This window comes from Hyperoodon ampullatus (genome assembly GCF_949752795.1).
Source record: "Hyperoodon ampullatus genome assembly, chromosome: 1".
Classification (NCBI taxonomy): domain Eukaryota; kingdom Metazoa; phylum Chordata; class Mammalia; order Artiodactyla; family Ziphiidae; genus Hyperoodon; species Hyperoodon ampullatus.
In genome coordinates, this window is record NC_136914.1 from 112,213,447 (window position 1) to 112,227,656 (window position 14,210).

Below are 14,210 nucleotides of genomic sequence, written 5' to 3' on the forward strand. Positions count from 1 at the left end.
CTTTTTTACAAGTATCTCTCAGAACACATTGGGCCACTAGCTTTCTCCCCAGGCTCTTGGAAGAAGGGAGGGAGAGACCTTTTCAAGTTACACCTGTAGTGCTTGCTGAACACTGAAGAGCCGACTTTAATTTACTAAAGTTGCGAATCTTGCACTTGGAAGACATCCTAGAAACAATCCAGCCCACTGGTTTTCAAATGTGTTTAGTATAATCTAGAGCTGCAGAGCAGGGACCTCAGGAACAACCACAGGAGGAAACTGGGTGGGGGTGGGGTATGTGTTCTCAACTGGGCTGAGTGGGCCCCCACCTCAGCTTCAGTCAGGGCAGCCCTGACTTCATCTGACGTGTCCACTGGGCTTCAGCAAGACTTTGTGTGAAGAATTCAGCAGCTAACAAATGTTGAAGGTTCCTCTGATTTCTAGTTCCATAGAAAATGGAAACGAGATACAGGGAGAAGACTCCAAGTCCGCATATCCATCTGGTGACAAAGCAGGGCCTGGAATCATAGACTCCTAAGGATGGGCAGGGTAGTTGGGATGGCTTAATCAAGCATGTGAAGCTTGACTTCTCACGACTTTACCACTCCTGCCCAGTGAAGGCAAGAGAGCATGATGGACAAGCATGTGGACTCTGGAGCCAAGTGGCCTGAACTTGAACCCTGCCCCGGCACATAGCAGCTGTGTGATCTTGAGCAAGAAACTCATCCCTGCCCATCCTTGGCTTCCTCATGTGTAAAATGGGGCTAATGGCAGTACCTATTCCAGAGGATTTAATGAGATGATGTCAAGTGTCTGGCCCTAATTGGGGCCAAATAAATAGTAGCCATGATTATGACTTGTCAATACAGACTCTCCGTATGCTTTGGTCTCCATAAGTTCACTGGCTAAGAGGCAGAACGCCTGTGAAGTTTTCATCTCCATCTGCCTTGACTGAAAATCAAAGTTGGTTTCATGTGGCCTGTTTTTCCCGTTCTGTACTCCCATTTGTAAGATTTTTCATTTGTTTCAGTTCAATTTCACCTACCTTTTTGGGTCATTTATCTCAGACTGTTGTGTTATTTTCCAATCCCAAGTGAAAAGACCATGGCCGAGTCTGTCTGACAGCTTGGTCCCATTAGGAATCTATCCTTGGTCTTGGAGTTTCTGCTGGCCTGTGCATAAGGATGCTATTTGGTAGATGGTACTAAGTAACCCTTTTTGGGGGTCCATGCTTCAAATTGTGGCTTGCTACTGACCCTTTAAAAAAATTTTCATTCCTGCTTTGCTCCTCTCATCTGAGGCCCAATTTCAAGTACTTTCCTTCTCTTTCTGCTTTATTTTCCAAAAAAGGTCTGGCATCCCCCCTATCCCTTCCTCCCTTCTCCCTGAACCCCCAGCATGTAGCCACCTCTTTATAGACTCCCTTCTAAGCATGACTCCCTTTAAGCTTAACACCTGTGAACTTCCCCAGTAAGGCAACTTCTCCTGACCTCACCTGCTGGCCAGATGCTGTTCACTTAACTCTAAATATGTTTACTTTTTTTTTTTTTTGCGGTACGCGGGCCTCTCACTGTTGTGGCCTCTCCCATTGCGGAGCACAGGCTCCGGACGCGCAGGCTCAGCGGCCATGGCTCACGGGCCCAGCCACTCCGCGGCATGTGGGATCTTCCCGGACCATGGCACGAACCCGTGTCCCCTGCATCAGCAGGCGGACTCCCAACCACTGTGCCACCAGGGAAGCCCTAAATATGTTTACTTTTTATTTAATATCCAAAATTAAGCCATTGAGCTGCTAAAAAGTATCCACTATTTCTCAGCTCTGAAGACTCTTTAGTGCTAATATTTAAAAATTTCTTGATTTACAAGATAACGCATATACCTTTGTGAAAGTAAAAGATCATCCATTCCAATAAGACAAATGTATAGCCAGAGTCGTAATGCAAATTCCATAGACTCACATACCCACAGTTCAATTAAATTTTTTTAATAAAAGTGCAGATGAATCCATCTTGACCCATTATACTAACAATTTTAGTTCCCTGTGCCATGGAAAATGTCTTCATTAAATGACTTAATGCATTGCTTTTTTAAAGGGCGGCAGTCGATGTCCTTAGCATCCTGATTATTGACTTTGTTAGCTTTAGAGAAAGTTAGATTCGGAGCAATCATAAAGGTCAGGTCGTTCACATCTCTTATTTTATAGATGGGAAAAGTGACTCCCAGAGAACATAAAACTGAGCCAGGGTCACACAGCATTAAGCACCAGGGCTGAGACAAAGTCTTCTGTGTGTCAGTCAAGTCCTAGCAGATCCCATGTCTACCTTCTAACCACCTAGGGAGCTGTTTAAAAGTGGCAGCAACAACAAGAAGAAGCAAACGGATTCCCTGGCAAACTTGACACGTTCTGAATTAGAGCAGGTCTGGAGTGGGGTTAGGAAACCTGTATTGTAGAATAGCTCCCCAGGGGGCTGCAATGAACTCTCAGGTTTAGTATTCATTCAGGGGTGCTATCTAGAGCAGAACTCAGTACAAATATTGACCACAAACGTAAGAAAAACATAGATTGTATAAAACTTCCCCACCACAGATTTCCAGAGGAGAGAAAAAGTATAGCCTAAGTCACTTGACCCAAATTCAGCCCAGGTCCCCAAACTGGACGGCCAAGAAAACTGCTTGAGTAGTATGAATGCAAAAAAAGATATGAAGAAACAGACTGCAGGAATTTTTGCTGGACAAATCCAAGACAAATCAGCATAGAAAACAGCCCAGGAGGCTTGTAAAAGCATTAGTTTTGTGAGCAGTAAGCATTGCACACACTGTGGATCCAGTAACACAGTCAAGATCTCAGCAGCTTGCCCTGATTCTCATACTGTGAGCTGTAGCTGCTGATTTACCTACCCCTGACCCTTTGCGTCACTTTTTCTTTCTCTTGTCAATTCTTTCCAGTGAAATGAGCATCAAAGCAGAGTGAGTGCTCTGTTACTGCCTAATCTTAGGTCTTGATGACCTGTTTGGACCACATTTATCCAGAATACAGCTTAGAAACTGTAAATCATGTTATGAATGCTGGGTGGCGTGATGTTTCACTGTTGTCCTTCTAATTTCTGACAAGGGTCAAATATTGTCAATTGCTACCACTGCGAATTCTCACCATCCGTCTTGCAGAGCATAGTATCTCAAACCACAGAAATTGGGAGGTATTTGTTGAAATGGGTGATTCTTAAAACATCAGAAAGATAATTTAGATCATTTCACCATCTTATCAGAGTCATTTAAAAGAGAAATGGAAGAGTATGCAAGGAGGATTTGGGAGTTGCCTTAGCTCATATGGGCTGCTATAATAAATTACCATGGACTGGGTGGCTTATAAACAAACAAAAAACCACACATTTATTTCTAACAGTTCTGGGGATTGAGAAGTACAAGATCAAGGTGCCAGCAGATTTGATGTCTTGTGAGAGCCTTCTTCCTTTTTTATAGATGGCCATGTTTTTGCTGTGTGCTCACATGGCAGCAGCTGGGGGAATGGGAACTCTCTGGAGCCTGTTTTGCAAGAGCACTACCCTCATGACCTAATCACTTTCCAAAGACCCCACCTCCAAATAACACTACACTGGAGATTAGGTTTCAACATGAGTTTTGGGGAGACCCAAACATTCAGTGTATAACAGAAGTGCTTAGTGGTATTTTTTAAAAATATTCATTAGATTAAACCCCAAATAGTGAGTGAATTGGTGGGAAAACTTCCATGCATTTACATTTTTGCCTCTTAAATGTAATTGCCATTAACATGTAATTGTCCTTGTAACAGAAAGGTGAATGCATATAGCATGATGAAATTCTGCATATGTTGGTCATAAGACATTTTTTTTGAAGGTTGAAAAGCTTTATTTTTTGTCTCTTTATTATTAAAGCTGAAAGTAACTTTGAAAAATTTAATCACTCCCTAATTTCACAATTCAAGAAAGGAATCTGAGCCCCTGAGAAGTTGTGTCTCGCTCAAGGAATATGAATTTCTGGTTTATTCATAATTTATCATTTGTTTCCTTCTACTGATGAAGTCTCTGTAAGAAAAAGGAAAGAATTTAAAGTTTTGAAATTCTGTCAAATGTTTGTTTACAAGACGGTGTGGAATATTTTTTGACAGCACCTGCAAGCTATTTATGTTCCTATCTTTATTTTTAAAGTAATATATTAAACATTTCTTTATTTTGCAACTGGGCCAGCTACAGTTTAGAATGAACAGGTGTTTAGCAGTCTTTGAATATTACAATATAGTCCCTAATCAGCTTCGAAGGTGAAACTCTGTTGACTTCACTATTTTCTCTTGATGAAAGTATTAAAATGACAGATTATAAATAATATTGGTATAGATTGAGAACTGTTAGTAGAGACCTAGAGTATAAAATTCACAGTGACAACCTACTGTTCCCTCTGAAGAAAATTACACGTGTGCCAAGTGAAACTCAAGTTCGTTTGAGCTTTGATATGCATTTACACACAAAGGAATGGTGATAGTGAGAGAGGAGGCCTGATCCATCCACAAGGACCCAAGGTATCAATTTCTATCCATTTCAAGTAAGCCACTGTTGGGGAGAGAGTGTTGGTGTTTGGGACCACATGTAATCTAATCATAAGGTTCTTCAGAGGTCAAATTACATATTGTGCAGCTTTGGCTGGGTATGAAATTGGATGCAGTCTGGTTATTGGATCATACTATCAAAGGCTTTTAGTTACTTTTCCTTCCTCAGTTTTGTCTCATACAGTAATGAGTGTTTATTGGATTCTTAAGCCCTCTGGGGGAAAATAATCTATGTTTTCTTCCTGTAAGTGGCTCTACAGTCTGATCATTCCTCTTCAGAGACTTCTTTTGTGTTTTTGGTTTATTTTTTCCTTCTTCAACTTTATTGAAGTTTAGTTGACAAAATAGTAAGATATATATATATATTTATAAATTTATTTATTTTTGGCTGCATTGGGTTTTCATTGCTGCGTGCAGGCTTTTCTCTAGTTGCGTCGAGTGGAGGCTACTCTTTGTTGCGGTGCACGGGCTTCTCAACGCAGTAGCTTCTCTTGTTGCAGAGCACAGGCTCTAGGCGTGTGGGCTTCAATAGTTGTGGCACACAGGCTCAGTAGTCGTGGCTTGTGGGCTCTAGAGCGCAGGCTCAGTAGTTGTGGTGCCTAGGCTTTGTTGCTCCACGGCATGTGGGACCTTCCCGGACCAGGGCTCGAACCCACGTCCCCTGCGTTGGCAGGCAGATTCTTAACCACTGCACCACCAGGGAAGTCCCAAAATTGTAAGATACTTAAAGTGTAAACAAGATGATTTGATATAGAAAAGATTCCCACCATCAAGTTAATTAACATATTTATCATATTTACTTTTTTATTTGTTTGCTTTGGTGAGAACATTTATATTCTACTCTCTTAGCAAATTTCGGTATACAATAGAGTGTTATCGGCTACGGTCACCATATTGCATATTAGATCCTCAGACCTTATTCCTCTTACAGCTGAACATCTGTACCCTTTTACTAACTTCCCTCTATTTCCTCCACCTCCCAGCCCCTGGCAACCACTTTTCTACTCTGTTTCTATGACTTTGACTTTTTCTTTTCTTTTTTTTTTTTTTTAAGATTCACGTATTAGTGATATCATGCAGTATTTATCTTTCTCAGTCTGGCTTATTTCACTTAGCCTAATGGCCTCCTGTTTCATCCATGTCATTGCAAATGGCAGGATTTTCCTTATTTTTAAAGGCTGAATTTCTGCTGGATCATATGGTTAATTTCTTGAGGAACCTCCATTGTGTTTTCCATAGTGGCTGCATCAGTCTACAGTCCCATCAACAGTGTACAAGGGCTCTCTTTTTGCCACGTTCTTGCCAACACTTATTGTCTCTAGTCTTCTTGATAATAGCCATTCTAACAGGTGTGAGGTGATATCTTACTGTGGTTTTGATTTGCATTTCCCAAACAATTATTGATGTTGAGCACCTTTTCATGTACATGTTGGTTGGCCTTTTGTACATTTTCTTTGGAAAACATGTCTATTCAGGTCCTTTGCCCATTTTTAAATTGGGTTATTTGTTTTTTGTTTGTTTGTTTTGCTATTGAATTGTATAAGTTCCTTATATATTTTGGATTTTAACCCCTTATTGGACATATGATTAGTAGATATTTTCCCCCTTTCCATAGGTTGCCTTTTTATTTTGTTGATGGTTTCCTTTGATGTACAGAAGCCTTCTTAGTTTGATGTAGTCCCACTTGTTTATTTTTGCTTCTGTTGCCTTTGCTTTTGGTGTCAAATACAAAAAAGCATCGTCAAGACCAATATCAAGGAGCTTACTGCCTGTGTTTTCTTCTAGAAGTTTTATGGTTTCAGGCCTTATGTTCAACTCTTTAATCTGTTTTGAGTTTTGATTTTTATGTATGGTCCAGATTTATTCTTTTTCATGTAGCTATTCAGTTTTCTAAACACTGTTTATTGAAGAGACAGTCATTTACCCATTGTATATTCTTGGCTCCTTTGTCAAAAATTAATTGATCACATATGTATGGGTTTATTTCTGAGTTCTCTATTGTGTTCCATTCATCTGTGTGTCTATTTTTATGCCAATGCCATATTATTTTGATTAGTGTAGCTTTGTAATGTAGTTTAAAACCAGGAACTGTGATGCCTCCATCTTTGTTATTCTTTCAAAGCAAAGGATTGCTTTGGCCAATTGGGGTTGTTTGTGGTCTAATACAAATTTTAGAAGTCTTTTCTATTTCTTTGAAAAATGCCATTGGAAATTTGGTAGGGATTATAATCTGTAAACTGCATTGGGTAGTATGGAAGTTTTCACAATATTAACTTTTCCAACCCATAAGCATGCAGTATCTTTTCACTTATTTGTGTCTTCAGTTTCTTTCATCAGTGTCTTATAGTTTTTGGTGTACAGATCTTTTACTCGTGGTTAAATTTACTTTAAACATTTTATTCTTTTTGATGCTATTGTAAATGGGATAGTTTTCTTAATTTCTCTTTCTTATACAGTTCCTTGTTAGTGTATAGAAATGCAACTAATTTTTGTATATTTATTTTGTATCTTGCAACTTTACTGAATGCATGCATTAGTTCTAATAGTTTTTTGATGTAGTCTTAAAAATTTTGGCAGATAGAATTTGTCACGGTTAACCTGCTGCCAGCCCCACTGGAGCACCCTTGTGGCTGTCAGAAACACTGCAAGATTTGGCATCTGGCACCCAGAGACACTCCCAGCTGGGAGAAACCATGTGCAATGAGGGTACCTGCCCCACCCCAGAGGGAAAGTGAGCCTCCCACATTTTAAGGGCTACTTATGATCACCTGTACCAAAACACACATATTTTATAAGTTAATAATAAACTCACAAGTAAAGTGTGGTCATAGAGCCCAGGCATTTGGTGATGTTTTAACTTATAGAATCTTGGGCAATTTAGGTAGGGCAGCAAGTCCTATGTATGGCCCACTTATCTCATGCTTTCACAGTTTCCAATGGAAAAGAAACTTGATGACAATAAGAATCAAAAAGGCACATACATGAGTTGCTTTATAAGAGAGAAGTTTTAAGCTTTAACACAGATTTTTATATTTAAAAATACTGCCACTCAATTTTGCGGTATCTACTATAATTTAAAATGTGTATATTTTAAGACTTGGACATTCTATTTCTCATTCATACTCAGACACCAGGAGGCACCTACAAAGATGATCGTTGCACATTGTTCATTGTAGTTACAAATGGCAAACAATAGCAACGTCCATCAGTAGGAGTATGATTATATAAACAATGCATAGTCATACAGTGCAAAAGAAATGAGATAGATCTGTATGTATAGACACAAAAATATCCTCAAGTTATACTCTTGAGTGAAAATAGCAAACTATAAAATTATACAATAACCATAAAACAGTATGATAATTTTCTTTTAAAAACCATGCCACACGTTTTACATATACATATATATGTATATAAGCCCATAGTAAAAGATTTAGAAGGATAAATGTCAAATTGATAAAGTGGATGTCTCTAGTAGCTGTGGCTAATAGTCAGAACTTTAGTTGTTTCCTAATGGTTTAACTTTAGAAAAAAATATGGCAGGCAGAAATCTGAGATGGCTCCTGAGAACCTGCCCTCTAGTGTACACATCTTGCATAATCCCTGGGACTATGAATTTAATGGATTTTATTTCCATGATTAGTACAGTAATTCCCCTACATATAAACCTTCAAGTTGAGAACTTTCAAAGATGCGAACGTGCATTACATCAGTGTCAAGCGTGAGTGAAATTGCAGCTTGCCCTCCATCTCCTATTGCTGATGATCCTTTAGCTCTACCACCTTCCACCTCCTCTCCCTCCTCCAGCCAGTAACTCTTCTTGCCTGTTCACTTGATGCCAGCCCCTGTATGCCAGCTGTTGTACTGCACTACTGTAGTTTTCAAGGTACTGTACTGCAAGATTAAAAATGTTTAATTTTTTGTGTTTGCTTTTTGTGTATTTTTTGTGTGAAAAGTATTATAAACCTATTACAGTGCAGTACTATATAGCTGATTGTTTTATTTGGGTACCTAGGCTAACTTTGTTGGACTTACGAAAAAATTGGACTTAAGAACGCGCTCTCAGAATGGAACTGGTTTGTATGTAGGGGACTTATTGTATATGTTTCATGGCATAGTTGATTAAGAAAGGTAGATTTTTTGCAGGTGGGCCTGACCTAGTCACAGGAACCCTTTAAATCTGGGTCTAGAGGTCAGAGGCAGAAACAGTCAAATATTCAAAGCAAGAGGGGCTCTTCCATGCTTGAGAAATTCTGTATTGTTGAAGAAGGTCCAATCCCCTAGGGGTTGGTTCTAATTTATAAGTGGTGTGACCATCCTCAGTGATGACAGGGAACTCACTGCTCCACAAAGGACCCCATTCCATTTCAGACAGCTCTAACTGTTCTGAAGTTTCCTCCTAAAATTTAACTTCTTGTCAGCCCCACCTTGGCCCTTGGGATCACTGGAGCTCTCTTATAAATGATGGTCCAAATAGACCTCACTTGTGTCCCTGTGAACATTTTCATATGGTCTCCTTATTATTCTTCAGTGTAAAAGAACAAAGCAAAACACCTAAAATACTGCTTCTACAGAGTTCTCTCTCATTGGAGAAGTATCCCTAATTTATAAGTTGAATATGAATTTCTCAGGGTCATGCCTCAGTTGAGAGCCACATCTCCCAAGTGTTCAGGGAAGCTGAGCATCAAAGTCATCATGTGGGTGAAAGATTTATGAATCATTGATGTACTTTCTGTGCCATCAGAGTGGGGAAAGCAGGGTTTGTCTAAAATAAGTAAGAACAAGACAAGTAAGAACAAGATGTTTTCACTCTACTTAGCAAATGTTTTATAATTGACTGCTTTCACACGTGATTTTGTGGTCACAGCCATAGCATAGAGCAGAATCAAAGTATCTCAGAAATGAAAGGACCTAGAAGCTTTCATAATCCAATTATCTTCCCAAGACTAGTTTTTTTTTAAAACAACCCCAGATTTGCTTGAATACATCTGGTGACAAGGAACTCGCTACCTGATAAGGCATCTAGGTGTATTAATTTTTTTCACAGTTAGAAACTTTTTTTTTTTTTTGCAGTACGCGGGCCTCTCACCACTGTGGCCTCTCCCGTTGTGGAGCACAGGCTCTGGACGCGCAGGCTCAGCGGCCATGGCCCACGGGATCCTCCTGGACCGGGACACGAACCTGTGTCCCCTGAATCGGCAGGTGGTCTCTCGACCATTGAGCCACCAGGGAAGCCCCACAGTTAGAAACATTTTTATACTGATTTGAAATCCGTGTTCTTTTAACTTTTTAAAATCTATCATCCCAGTTCTGTCTTTGGAGTCTAAACATAGATCTGTCCAATCCCTCTTCCTTTCAAGTACTTAAAGGAAACTGTCACATCCCCTTAAGTCTCCTGTTCTTCAGCTAAACATCTTCAGTTCTTTTACATTTAATCAAAGGAGCCTAAGGGGATAGGACATTTTATTTTGTGTGTGAATGTGTGTGTGTGTGTCCATTTTCACATTATCTCTTAACTGAAGTTGTAATCAGCGAAGAACCCTGGTCATTTACATCTGAGCTGATAAGAGGATGAGGCTGAGTCTTCTTGGCCTGGTTTGCTGCAGAGTGCTAAGGAGAAGTACAGGGTGTACGATGTTAACAGTTATCAACCAATCCAAAGACATTTAGGTGACACTCATTTCATTTTCTTCCCAATTCCTGTGTGGACCTCAATGTCTACTTCACTTTACCTCTAGAACCTACAGTTCCAGTTTCTAGAACTTTGAGAAGTTTTAGTTCATGGTACATAACTTACTTTAGATAACATATCTAAATATAAATTTCTAGATATATATTTAATATCTAATATCTAAATATGTATTTAATCACAAATGGTAGGACATTATACACACTGTTCTGCAATTTGCTTTTTTTTTCATTAACTGTATATTCTGGAGATCTCTTTTTTAAAATTTATTTACTTATTTTTGGCTGCATTGGGTCTTCATTGCTCTGTGCAGGCTTCCTCTAGTTGCAATGAGCGGGGGCTACTCTTTGTTGCAGTGTGCGGGCTTCTCCTTGCGGTGGCTTCTCTTGTTGCAGAGCACGGGCTCTAGGTACGCAGGCTTCAATAGTTGTGGTGCATGGGCTTCAGTAGTTGTGGTGCGCGGGCTCTAGAGCACAGGCTCAGTAGTTGTGGCGCACGGGCTTAGTTGCTCCGTGGCATGTGGGATCCTCCCAGACCTGGGATGGAACCTATGTCTCCTGCATTAGCAGGTGGATTCTTAACCACTGCGCCACCAGGGAAGTCCCATATTCTGGAGATCTCTTGATACCAGAACAGATGAAGCTGCTTTGTTCCTTTTTTTTTAATTCATATTTTTGTTTTTTTAATTTCTAAAAATATTTTTAAATTTTTATTTATTTTTTGGTTGCATTGGGTCTTTGTTGCTGTGCATGGGCTTTCTGTAGTTGTGGTGAATGGGGGCTACTCTTCATTGCAGTGCGAGGGCTTCTCATTGTGGTGGCTTCTCTTGTTGTGGAGCATGGGCTTTAGGCCTGTGGGCTTCAGTAGTTGCAGCACGTGGGCTTGGTAGTTGTGGCTTGTGGGCTCAGTAGTTGTGGCTTGCAGACTGTAGCTCACAGGCTCTAGAGCGCAGGCTCAGGTAGTTGTGGCACACAGGCTTAGTTGCTCTGTGGCATGTGGGGTTTTCCTGGACCAGGGATTGAACCCATGTCCCCTGCATTGACAGGCAGATTCTTAACCACTGTGCCACCAGGGAAGTCCTGCTTTGTTCTTTTTAATGGGTGCATAGTATTCCATTGCATAGGTGTGCTCTAATCATTTAATGCATTCCTTTTGATGGATATTTAGGCTATTTACTTTAAAAAAATTTTTTACAATTATAAATAACACTGCACAATACTTTTCTTTACATGAATTTTCACACAGGAACAAGGATATGTCTAGAGCAATAGTTCTCAAACTTCAGCATGTATAGAATCATCTGGAGGGCTTGTGAAAATACAGATGGCTGGGCTCCACCCCCTGAGTTTCTGATTCAGTAGGGTGTGACCCAAGACATTACTTTCCTAACAAGTACTCAGGTCATGCTGGTGCAACTGGTCTGGGGAGCACGCTTTGAGAACCACTGCTGTAGGAGCTCCAGAAGTGAAATTGTCCATCAAAGACTTTATGTTAATTCGCTTCATCTCTGTCTCCTAGTGCTCCAGTTAAATGTGAAGTATGTGTGCCAGGTAGCGCCTGGTAAAGGAGGACTCTGAGTGAGACTGCTTCTGCCCTGCCCCATGGTAGGGAAGGAGGGGAGGGCAGAATAACCAGAAGCACAAGTCTTGGACCCTCGTGCCAAGTCTAGGGGCTTTATTATCCTCCAGGGCTTTTGTTCTGAGATGTCAGCTAGGGCATCACTGCGTGCAAGCTCTTGAAGGCTGTCATTAGCTCTTTAATAATCTCCCTGTCTGCATATATGGGCCAGGAAAATACCACTGGGCACCTCCGTTTATTCTGGACTTGGGGGATCCCTGCATAGTCAACAGAGTCAGATCCTGTTAATACTTTTACAATGTGGATCTATATCAGGGAAAGGATGGTTTCATTGCTGTGAAGACAGGGTGTCCATCCAGGTGCTCGCCTTAATTTTTCATGACCCTGTGTGTCCACAAGTCCCACAGAACATTTCTTCCTCCCCTTTTCTCCAGCCTGGGTCTTGGGTGTGGGGAAAGAATTTGTTGAATATCTACTGTGTGCTGGGCACACAATAATGCAGCGGAATAGCTGTGTGCTGTTACCTCCATGTTATAGATGAGGAAACTGGGGCTAAGAGTTGGGAGGCTAATTAGTGGCAGCGCCAAGGGTCGAGCCCAGGTCCAGTCGGTTGTAGACCCTATGATTACAGCCTGTGCTGTCTGTTCTTCTCCTCCTCCTCTCCGGTAGCAGTGGTCAAGTTCAAAGGGAGTGTTTTCGTCTCAGTGTAGTGCTTGTGATTGTTGAGTTTGCAATCTCAATTGCACTTGGTACAACTGAGGTGAGTTCCTCAGTGTCTCTCCTCATTTCCTCCAATGTGACTCTGAGTCAGGACAGTGTCACTGAGGCTTGTCATAGTGACTAGTATGCCACCGTCAGAAAGAAGAGAATTTTCACATCACATAGGACCCTGTGTTTCAGTGCTCATGCTTCTGTTTCCTAAAGGAAGGAAACCAATGGGGATGAACACGGCAGAGGGAATAAATGCAGGCACAGAGAGAGCTTGCCCTTGGCTCAGGCTCAGCCCTACCATTTATTAGTCCTAAGACCTTGGGCTTTGGTAGCTGTTACGGCACCTCTTTTCTGTAAAATGGTTGCCAAAACGAAAGGCAGTGCCCCTCATGCAGGGTTTCCCACTTTGCCTGATAATATCATTAAACATTGAGATTCCTGGGTCCTTCCCCTAGAAAATCTTGGTCAGAAGATGGAAGGTTGGGTCCAGGAATGAGGTTGGCCAAGTTCAATCATGGAGACCACTTCACTGAGTCAGGAGTGCCCCGCCCACCTCAGAGTTATGTAATCTGATGAAAGAGTAGGTCTTGTCCATTACACCTAGCTCAGGAACAGACACGGTCATCGCTGAAGGCCCTCAATACCCTCCTCCCCCCAGCTACCACATAGACTAACACCTGCCCAATGCCAAGTACTTTCCTGAACGTATTGCTGCAGAACCCAAACATTTTTGGGAAATAACTGAACAGGCCTTTAGACCAGCAATAGTGCTTATCCAGCCGGCACAAAATTGGGAATTTGAGGCACATGGGTTACTGTGGAGGAGACGGGAGCCTGGAACTAGGGTGGAGGCCCAGAACAGAACAAAGGGCTAACAAATGCTTAGGACAAACTTTTATTTCATGACCTTATCGAGGACTGGCCCCCTAATGTTAAATTTATAAAGGAGAAAATAGAAAATTCCATCTGTTTGGTAGGAAATTATAATAATAAAATTGATTTCTAACGTTGATTGAGTGCTTAGTCACTGCCTTGATTGATTTCCACAAGACGGAGGAAATTTTTAACAGTCAAAATTAATTCCTTATTTCTCATTTTCACTGATGATGCTTCCAAGGGCAAATGGTTTTCTGCACCAATAGAAAGAACCTACTCTGGTCTTGCCCTTCCCAAATCAGCCTGGCCTTGAATTTTCCTGCATATGATTTGCTGTGTTCTCTGGTTTGGTGGCAAAGGCTTCAGGTAGGAATCTCTCCAGGGCACGACTTGTATATCATCTGCTCATTCGCAGAAAACAAAGCACAAAACAACAACGAAAAGACCCAAGTGCGATCATTCCATTGTGTAGCTGATGAGTGAATAGCACTTGACAGGAGATCATGGTCTAGGAGAAAGATGACATTAGGAAATAACTTGTCTGACCTGTGGTTCTTGCTGCCATCTCAGGAATGGAAATGGGAATGAATCACAAGATTTCTAGCAGCCTTGGGATAATAATTTTGGTCCTGTGTCTGCCTCACATTGGCACTGCTTTTGTATGGGCTGCCTGGAGGTGAGAGGTGGTGCCTTTTGGATGTAGATGACAGCATCAGGCTGAGTAACTATTTGAAAATCTGTGCTGGGGTATTAAGCCTAAGAAACTTATTTTAAAATAAAATGTGAATTACAAAT